The following is a 10,821-nucleotide window of genomic DNA, read 5'->3' as shown; positions in this document are numbered from 1 at the left end:
ATCTTGCTCTTGCCCCTGTCTCTGTGCCAGGAACTTAGGCATCATTGTGGACTCTTCTCTTTCCCTGGGCTCACAAATAAATAGAACTGTCTCTACTTGTTTTGGGATGATACGAACTCTCAGGAAGATCTTCCGTTTTCTCTCCCTTCCATCACGGAAGGCAGTGGTGGCCCTTATGGTGTTTAGGTTAGACTACTGCAATACCCTCTATTTAGGAATAAACAAGGAACTCCTACATCGACTTCAATTGGTGCAGAATGCCACCGCTAGCCTGGTGATGGATCTCCCTAAGTTCCACTCAGTTTCAGCTACCATCAGAAGCCTGCACTGGCTCCCATTGGGGAGGAGAATTGTGTTATTTCTGCTGTATCTTCCTTTAGGCCCTCCAGTTTAACATTTAGCACTTTGCTATCAGATTGCAATTTCTCTAGTGATAATTGTAATATTTTGATCTCAGTACCCTGGTCAGGAATTGTACATTTATTATCTGCCATGCTTTCCAGAATCCTTCTGGTTTTGGACCTTAGGAAGTTAACTTCTACTTTAACTGTCTATTTTTTGCTATTGGGCTTTTTTATGTCTTGTAATACGAATAGAACTGCCTTTAGTGTGGGTTACCAGGGTAAACTGAGGTGTGGAGATATGTCCTCTCTGGGTTTATTTTAGAGGAATGCATAGCACAGAGCCCCTTAAGTGAGTCAACGTTTGGTGGGTTGTGAAAGTTAGAGCAATAAAAAAAATGTCTTTAAATTCGGTATTTATTTTGTCATATTTGCTGCACTGTAAAGTCAGAGGTCAAAGGTCAGGATATGTCTTCCGACAAGTTGCTGCTTATTTTTTTAACATGGGCATTGCTGTTTACAAACTCCCCTCCCTTTGCAGTGAGAGAAAGAAAAGCAAAGTGAATTATTTGACAATCTTGCTGGGATTCAGAGAGTGTGAAATGAAAGGCTGTATGGTGTAATTTTTTGCAACAGATAATAAAATGTGAATACCTGCAAAGGAACTGTACACATTTCGCGGTTGGGAAAGCAAAACAAATCACATTTTTTGAAATTCTGAGGTGTGATAAAAGCAAAGATTTAAATAGGCTCAAAACCAATCAAGACACTTTTCTTGGTGATGCACAAATGATAAATATTCACAGAAACCCGATGTCCACACAATATCATTTGTGTGTGATATAGATTTATCAGTAAAATAATATGTCTGCACATTTAGTGACCATTTCAATGGATTATCTGCTGTCTGTAAATGACTGCGCGGCCACCCTATCCTTTAGTTACTTTAAACAATCACCTGCCTTATGTCCACTAAAGCTAGGTGGGTTGTGAAAGTTTGTCTTTCTAAAAAGTGGGTAGTGAGTCTAAAACGTTTGGGAAGCACGAACCTATGATGTTGGGTTGGTTTCACATTTGTCTGGGGACCATATTTAATCCTCTCATCTGTCTGAACCAGTGTGCCACTCAGTTTCATCACTACTGTGGCTCAAAAATAGTGAACTAGGAGTGTTAAAAGGGTAGAAATCACTGCCTACGTGTGGGGAGTGGATAGAGTATATGAGAAATGTTGGTGGCATTAGTCTGCATTCTGTTATGGTCCTCCACTTCTCTTACAGCTTAGGTGTGTCCTAGCACACCATCCCCACCAGCTGTGTCTGGCATCTCTGGCACAATTTTCATGACTTGGGAATCGTTTGGATTGCTTAACAGTGGTAGTGCCAGCCACCACCATTTTCCCCAGTGGTATTTTACTACAAGTTACTTTCACTGAAAATCCAAGGGTATCTCTATTATAGTTTATAAACGTTTGTTTCATTTGTTATGCTGTACTCACCAAGCCAGCCAACATAACAGCACTTGGTTCCTTCACTTAAAGTGTGTCCCACTTTGAGAACCCTGGAACATGCACCCTTCAAAGGAGAGTGGGGATTTTGGTTGTTAGTCCGTTTGTAAGAGAGTTTGAGGTTTTGGAATCGTCCCTATGTGTAGCCCTGTCCTATCTTTTTCCCCTTTAGACCCTTGGCATTTTACCCAGCCATTCTCAGGCATCTTCACTGCCCAGCGGTGTGGGCTTGATGAGTGCCTCAAACCCCACCTCTCAAGAATGTTCCTCCACAACCCATCACTGTGCTCTCAGCTATGTTATTGCCTCTCTGTTCCTACGCATGTCCATTGCGTCCTTCGTAGTCACCAGTTTCCAGGGCTCAGTCGTCCAGGTCCACCTGAGGACAGGATTTGTGATGGATTCATTTTTAGAGAGGGAGCTTCACTAAACTTCAGCTGTATTCAGAACTTAAATTTGACCCTGTAGTTGCCCGGGAGCTGGTGGAGAACTTTGAGGATGAGTTTGATGTGATCTTACATGTGACAGGTCAAGACTCAATTTGGCTACCTGATTCAGAGGTATTTGAAGCCTTCCAATTATTTTCTTGGAAGTTCATAGTGTATTATAGAACAATAGTTGAATTCCACTAGGGCAATGGCTACCATCAGTTTCACTCTGTGGTTAGTGTGGAGGAGTAGGAGACTTTTCCAAATGAGATTTAGCTGAATATGTATACCCTTTTCATCAGAGAAACATGAAGGTAGTGAAAGAGAGGCTAGTATTGAAAAGATTCCCATGCTAATTTCTTTTGGCACGGTGGAGTGGTGGTATCAAACGCCTATCTAATTCATACACACAACACTTCTATTCTCTTCTTTTCATCCAGTGGAACATGGGTTTGTTTTTTTCTAATCTAAAAACTAATGTCCCAAGTTTTTCTCATGCAAGTGGTGGACAGCCTACATTTTCTCTGCCTAGCCGGGCAGAGACGTCAGTCACGGTCGCCCATTTTCAATAGAATTTGGCATGGGACTGCCGCCATGACCCAGTGGTCCTGTGGTAGAACTGCTTAATCTATTCCATTTCCTGTGAAATATGATATAGGACTATGCGATTTTGGACAGGCTATGGGAATATTCAAAACTATCAATCAAAGCAGAGGAGAAGCCAATGACCATCCAGATAAGAGAACTCCATGCTACGACCTTCAGGGAAGATGATGGTTGGGGAAAGTGAGTCCTACTTCAGGGTGCTGAGCTGTCAGCTACAATAGATGGACAGCAAATGGGTCTGGGGCCCCTTCCTACTTTGGAATCTCTCAGGTACTTTGAGGTCCAGAGGAAGAGACAATTTCTGATCAATTTGGGGATAGAAACTCAGTCCACACAAAGCAGGCAGAAATATTAATCTGTAATGTATATTGTGCATTATATACAAAACTTTATAGAAAACATGTTATATTCAATTATTTATATCCAATCAAAACTGGTACTGATTTTGCCAACCTAGAAAGGAAGCAAGGTTGAGTCGCCTTTGGTTGGATTTGACCCTGCTACATACAGATAACACACACCACTCAGTGAATGGTCAACTTGCTGCAGTATTTTACTGGCTAAGAATGTTTGCAGCTTGAATCTAAAACTTTGCAGCCTTGGAATTCTAAACTCCCAACAATTGATAGCACTGGCCACAACCTTCTGAGTAAAACTTTTTGCCCTGGAACCTAATCTTTTACAAATTAATGACTGCTCGGAATTGATTGAGGAGCATGGACGAACAGCTAACGTTTCTGTCCTCAGAGACCGAATTTATCAATCTCATCTGTCCCCCAAACTGACCTCGCACATACACTGCCCTTCTCTCACACCCTGCTTCCCTCACTGTCCCAGGGCCACCGTTCTGCCCTTGTCCTTCGCAGTGGTATTAGCCCCACATTCATTCATGCTCCAACCCATTCACCCAGCCACAGGGGTGTAACACAGACACTCTGGTGTGCATGGGGGACCCCAACCCTCCAGGGGGCCCATCCGGCCAAGTTAAAGGAATATCTGTGAGATATAGGAGACCGACGGGCCCATCATTTAGTGTTACGCCCCTGCCTAGTCACCAATCAATGCATGCACTCAACCATGCCCTCATGCACTCACTATACCATTCATGCACTCAATCACTCACCAGTTCACTACCCTGTCCTATAAACTGCCCCATATCTCACGCACTGCTCTTCTCGCTGCCACAGACCCACCACCCTACCCTTGCCTCCACACTATACTTACCACTGTGTCCATTCATACACTTACCAGTTCATCTAGTCATATTTCTACGCACACATGCATGTATCCATTCATCCATGTAATCCTTCTCATACTCCACTAAACCGTTCTTGCAACTACACACACAATCAATTAACACAAACATTTGTACTACATATCAGACAGACCTACTGGCTTTGCCAATGGTTGCTCTTTTTTCATCCTAGGACCATATTAGACTTCCCCCTGAATTCAAAACATCAGTAGACACTAATTATGATGGGGCTGGGTAGACCCTGTTTGTGACAGAAACACAAGCCCCTGCAAGCCTCTACCTGATGTATGTAGGTGTGTGTTGAAAATAAGGCGGCATTTGTAATGAGCTGTCATTCGATTCCAGCTAAGCTTTCGCGGAGTGATTTATAGTTTCTCTTGTGAATATAATTATGGTACTCTGCAGTGCGAACATGATTTCTGTGAAAGGTTTACAATTGCATGCCGCCGGCTTTTCGGTGAAACAATCTCTTTCACAGAAGTAAAGCACGTGCAGGAGCACCAAGAAAACCAGGAAGTAAATGAATATGATGCGACGGTGACGCACTTTATTTGAAACCTTGTGTAGTCTTCCTAGGATGTTACGTACAACGCGACAGTTCCTGTGAAAATTAAACATTTCCTTCGCACATGACTCTTTTCTGGGAAAAGCCGAGGGTCTAAGTTGTCCTTGTTACTAGAATAGGACCCCTGCTGGAAATCAAGAAATGAAAATACCGCTTTTCCTGTAACAGAAAGGCATAACGCCAGAACATTCTTAATTCTAAGTGGTCTTTGTTATTCCTTAACGCATACATAAAACACGTAAAATAAACGTCTGGAGCTGCCTTCTTGGATTGCGATTTTCTTTGCTCCGGTTTATTTATCTGTATAATTTATCGTGGTGTTTTTCGTTTATTTTTGTATCAAGCTATACAAGCTAGTGGGAGTGGTGTTGCACTCGACCAAAAATTCCTTAACGTGATCAATTATATTTTTTTTCTAAAATTGCAAGATAGGAAATACAAACAACAGTCTAGTATTGGCTGGGAAGAAAGTAAAATGAGCGAACGTCCTTGTTCTGCAACCTGCACTCAGTTCTTCAAATAACTTCAATTATAAAGAGGCACGTCAGAAATGTAAAAAAAAAAAAAAAAAATCTTCATGGCATTTACCAATATTGCATGACACATGTCAGACAGCAGTCGTCATTTCTTTGCTCTTACTAACAGATAACAGAGACAGTCTTTTCAACTGTCGCTCGAGTGACCTCCTGATGGAGGTTGACTGTCTCTTGGGAGCAGGTGTCCCTCATCCCATGCGGGCGCTATAAAGTCACAAATTGCTCTAAGAAGCATGCTAATTCCCAAAGTCATCTGGTAATAGAATTGGCAACTCCCAGAATACCATAGTTTGAATCACATGTTCCAAGTCATCCAGTTCCATGTGTTTCTTTTGTTCAGCGAAGCTCTCAACCAGGGCACGTCATGGAGATAAAGGGTTGTTCCACGGTGGGTGTCTTTCGAATCCTCCACCATTCAAACTACCTTCTTGATTGCTACCAAATCTGAACTGGGAGCTAAAAACAACACAGGAGATTGCACAGGTTCTGCATTACTGTGTTTATGCTTGAAGTATATCCTGACGAGAGACAAACAGTCCCTTTACCCATCCAGAATGTTCCATTGCCCCTTTTGCATCCCCTAGAAATACACTGTACTCCTCTACCAATATGGTGAATGCGCTCCTAAGTATTTACCTGTAGTTTAATAGTCTTCTACTGCTGAAAGCTCTATTCAGGAAGGATGCAGAACAGGTGAAGATTACAGTGCTTAATTTGCAGGGGTCCAAGGCCCACATGCATCAAAGTCGATTGCATTCGCAATCGGTGCGAATCGCATTATTCACCCGTTTGCCAATGCAATTTATGTATTTGAGATGCATGAATCTTTTAGTAGTTTTCGCATTTTAAGGAATCGCAAGTACATTTGCGATTCCTTAAATGTCTCGCAATTCATGCGATTCGCATTTTATTTGCGATTTTATCCTATGCATCAAAATTCGCACATTACGATTTTACTGCAAATCGCAAATTGCATTACCAAAAATTAGAAGAAGTCTGACTTGGTGTTATTTTTTCGCAGACTTTGGGTAACTAGTTTTCTTCATGGAAACAGCTCTATTGGGCCTTCTTGTAAGTGGAAGTAGCCTTACATTATTACTAATTTTCATTACATGATGTAATGCAGGCCATATATGTAAAAGTATGGGAATGGTTGATGGCGTGTGTCCCCAAACATGCACACAATGGTGTGTTACATATTGAAATGTAACAGGATGGACGTACAGATAATTTCAAATCCCAATACATTACTCTTGTGATATGTTGGTAGTTAAACTTGTACATATATATTTAAAAATTTATGCTGTTACTACCATGATATATTTTTCCTCATGAATCGCAGATGCGAACATTTGATTGACATTTGGGTGTTTAAGTGTTCTTCTGATATTCACATTTATTTGCACTGGTCTTGTAAGCTGTACACATATCACAAGTGCCTTGTTGATTGACAGCCACAGCATATAAGTCAGGTGTCTTCAAAGTTCCCTCTTTCGTTGGGCTTCACACAACCTCAAGGATCATTGGAGAATGGCTGCGCTTTTCTTTTTGGCACGCCGCCACAGATTGAGAGTAGCAGCAGGATTGAGGAGAAGGCAGATCCAAGAACGAATATTTAGAGTACGCATAACCTTGCTTGGGCAAACTGATGATGAGATTTATGATAGGTACCGTCTTACTGGTGATTTAATTTTAGATTTAATCAATGATTTAGATCCAATTTTGCAAATGGAGACTCGGAGGACAAAAGCAATACCCACACATGTACAAGTCCTATGCTGTCTACATCTCCTAGCTTCTGGTTCTTTTCAAGGAGTAGTAGCCATTGCTGGTGGTGTGTCCCAGAGTTCCCTTTCACGGTTTTTTAATTCTTTTTTGGATGCTATGTTGCAAAGAATAAGAAATTATATTAAGTTTCCTACAACACAACAAGATTTGTTGAAAACCAAAGTTGATTTTTATAGTTTGGCACAATTTCCTCATGTAATAGGATGTGTGGATGGGACACATGTACCTATATGTCCTCCCTCAGAAAATGAGTATATATTCCGTAACCGGAAATCTTTCCACTCTCTTAATATTCAAGTGATTTGTAACGCAAATACCATTATCACTGACATAGTGGCTAGTTACCCTGGCAGTGCCCATGACTCTTACATCTTTAAGCACAGCGCAATACATGCTAGACTTCTTGATGGACAGTTTGGAGATGGCTACTTGCTAGGTAAATATGAAAAACCAATCTATATACTTCTTCTTAAAGTTAAATAATGTAACAGTTTTGCAACTTACATTTATTCTTCCATGTTTTTAAAAGGTGACAGTGCCTATGGTGTCCGTTCTTATATTTTAACACCGTACCTCAACCCAGCAACTCGAAAAGAGCAACATTTCAACCAAGCTCACAAATCAACTCGCAATGTCATTGAGCGGACCTTTGGTGTTTTAAAATCAAGGTTCCGCATACTGCATAAGACAGGTGGAAGTTTGCAGTATACAAAAACATGCTGTAAAATTGTTGCAGTCTGTGCAATGCTACACAACATGGCAACAGAGATAGGGATTCATTTGGATGAAGAAGATCTCCTACCACCAAATCAAAATCAACCCCAGCAACCCCCAGCCAGACAACATGGACCAGAAGCAGCAGAAGGAAGGAGAAGAAGAGCAGAGATTACACAAAATTATTGTTAAAGAAGGTACAAGTCTTTATTTTTCAACAAGTGTATTTTATAAAACATAATATGTAGTTCTTTCAAAGTAGTTTTTTAAACAATTAACTAAATAAAATCTTTACATGTTTGTATTGAACAAAAACCTATAAATTGCAAAGTGTTGGAAAATGCTACATATTTCTAACAGTCATGTTTTCATGAAGTAGAATTTATTTTACTTTTTAAGCCCTCGCAGACCTAAAGCCTTCCCAGATATTTTACTTTTCCTCAAATCCACTTTGCTCCCATCTTTAACATTCCTATTACTACGTCTTGTACAAGAATTCAAAGACTCTGGTGGTTGTACATTTTGTGAACCCTCAAAACTGTTATCATTTGAATTTGAAAGCCCTGGTGGTTCACAAATGTTTGTAGCTTGGACTACATCATTCACTCTCAACATTCCCCTTGAAATGTCACCCAAAATATCATTTAATTTGTCATGCATGGCTACATTTTGATTGCTTATTTTTGCAGCACAATTTGATATACGAGACAACTGTCTATTCTGACCATGTAAGCTGGTCATTAGCCTCAGGTGCCTATTCGAACTTTCCTTTTGTTGCAGTTTCATGACAGTGCACATTGATTCCAAAGACTTAGCAATCCGGTTCAGTTTCTTTGCAGTTGTCTCATGGCCTTTTGTTAAAGCCTCCACCATCCTATTCATGGAGCTGTGAATTGCAACAAGTTGTGTAGACATATGTCCAATTTTGGCTTTAATTATTCTCACATCTTTACCTTGCAGGCGCTGTATTTTCAAAATTTTGTCCTCAACAACACTGCCAGTGCATGACCCGTCTTCAAATGTGGCCAAGTTTGCTGTTCTTGGACGTCGTCTATGAAAATTGTCTTTGCCTCCTTCGCCTACTAGGCCTTGCGTTGGTGACTGCTGATCTGGGATCAGTTCTTGCCTCATGTACATTTTGACTGCCACCCTCTTCTGAATCAGTTTGCAGTAACTGCCGTACTCTTTGTCTTTCATTTGCTGGCAGATTTGCAGTTGAAGTACTGGGATTGTTTGCCTCTTCATTTACATTTAGTTCAAGGGTTCCGAAATCCCGCAAATCTTGCTCAATCAATTCTTGAAGTAATTCTAGTTTGGGAAAAGGTGAAAGATATATTTTACTTTCAATGTTGCTTTTCAAATGTTCAAATAAAAACAAAATTTCTTAATGACTATTTGCTTCCTTGACATGCTTTCATTAACATTGACATTGCGCGGTGTCTTACTATGTATTTCAACCAACAACATATATTTGAAAACTCCATTTCCCAAGATGCTTTGCTTAAAGCATGGATATGTTTGTGATCTACAGCTGTCAACTTCTGAAAATGAAATGACTAGAGTAAATGGTTTACGCTAACAAACACTTTCCCTGTTCCCACGTTGCAATAGGCCACAATTTTAAAATAAATTACATTTTGAAACCATTTTATCAAAACACTTACCTTCAGAGGGGGTGATGAGATCAGACGTATCTATGTTGTGTACACCAACAACTGCCTCGGTCAAAAGTGTCCCTTCCACAAGGTCATCCAAAGGGGTAGTAGGTATGTCTTTAGGGGGTCCACCTCCAGTTTTGTTTGCAGATTTCACTCTGGATGCAATCTTCTCCTTTGCACGACTGCGCAAGTCGTACCACCTTTTCTGTAAGTTGCTGATTTCACGGTGGGCCACACCTACAGCATTTACCTTGGCTTGAATGTTTAACCAAATATTTCTTTTGACTACATCAGGCACCTTATGCGACAACTTTCCAAACAGTTGATCATGCCTGTCAGTCACCTCTTCAATTAGGATTTCAAGTTCCTTGTCTGAAAACTTAATTTTCCTTTTTCGTGAGGACCCATCTTCCACATGATTCTCCATCTGTATTTCTCCTCGAAAGTGACGCACACGAACTGCAGCAGCAACCTCTCCAAACAGACTCCAAAAGCAACTGCCAGAGCCACTTTCAAACAACTTCACAGGTGCCTGTGATTGCTTTACTGGCTTCCTGGCAATCACAGTAATGGAATTCATCATGTGGTGTTTTTCGCACAATGTGACTTCGGTAAATGCGACTTCGCACTTAAGGAATCGCACTTTTGAAGCGATTCGCACTAAATTGCGATTCACAGCAAATCGCCAAAAAAAAGCGAAAATAATGATGAATAGCAATATGCGAATTCTTAAATGCGATTCCTTCACAATCGCAAATAAGAAAACGCAATTTCGAACAATGATGCATGTGGGCCCAAATGTTTTCTTAGGGGTCCATTGCTGGCTCGGTCGAAAGCCAAAGTGCCGACTACCACAACGGTCCAGTCTTAATTCCACCTCATGTCTTTTCGTCTAACCACTTCCTGTCACTTGATATCACTGTTGGTGGGTGTTTTTTATGGCTACTTTCTCCCTATGTCAATGTTTTCCTACCTTCTTTTTCTCCTGATTCCCCTTTCTGCCTTTATCTCACTCTCCCTGTGTTAAAGTCTGTTCCGTCCCGAAAAATGAGTGCCTCTGTCCGTAGGCAGACTTACCTCCTCTGCCATACCACGGCCACCTCCACCCAATATTTCTAAAGACCAAAAGTGAAATTAGTGAGCATTTAAGGAAATGTAGCGTTCAAACTCCTGTATCAAGGTCCGCTTCATGATCTCTCCATTACTTGCCCCTTAATCCAAAAGCTGTTACTACACCCCCTACACAGCTTGGTGTACTGTGGAGCAGTCTGAACCTTCTAACGTCTGGAGCCTGGGACCTCTTCAGGTAGCGCCAAATAGAGCCGGCTCTTCTCCAGCAGGGCCCCCCTACCTGCCCCCTTGGTGCATCCCGCTCACCTGCCCTGCTGCACAACCAACCCAAAGCTCCCTAAGGGGAGAGGGCACA

This window comes from Lissotriton vulgaris, unplaced genomic scaffold (assembly GCF_964263255.1).
Source record: "Lissotriton vulgaris unplaced genomic scaffold, aLisVul1.2 SCAFFOLD_306, whole genome shotgun sequence".
Lineage (NCBI taxonomy): Eukaryota > Metazoa > Chordata > Amphibia > Caudata > Salamandridae > Lissotriton > Lissotriton vulgaris.
The sequence above is the reverse complement of the archived record's forward strand: the minus strand, read 5'-3'. Positions refer to the sequence as shown.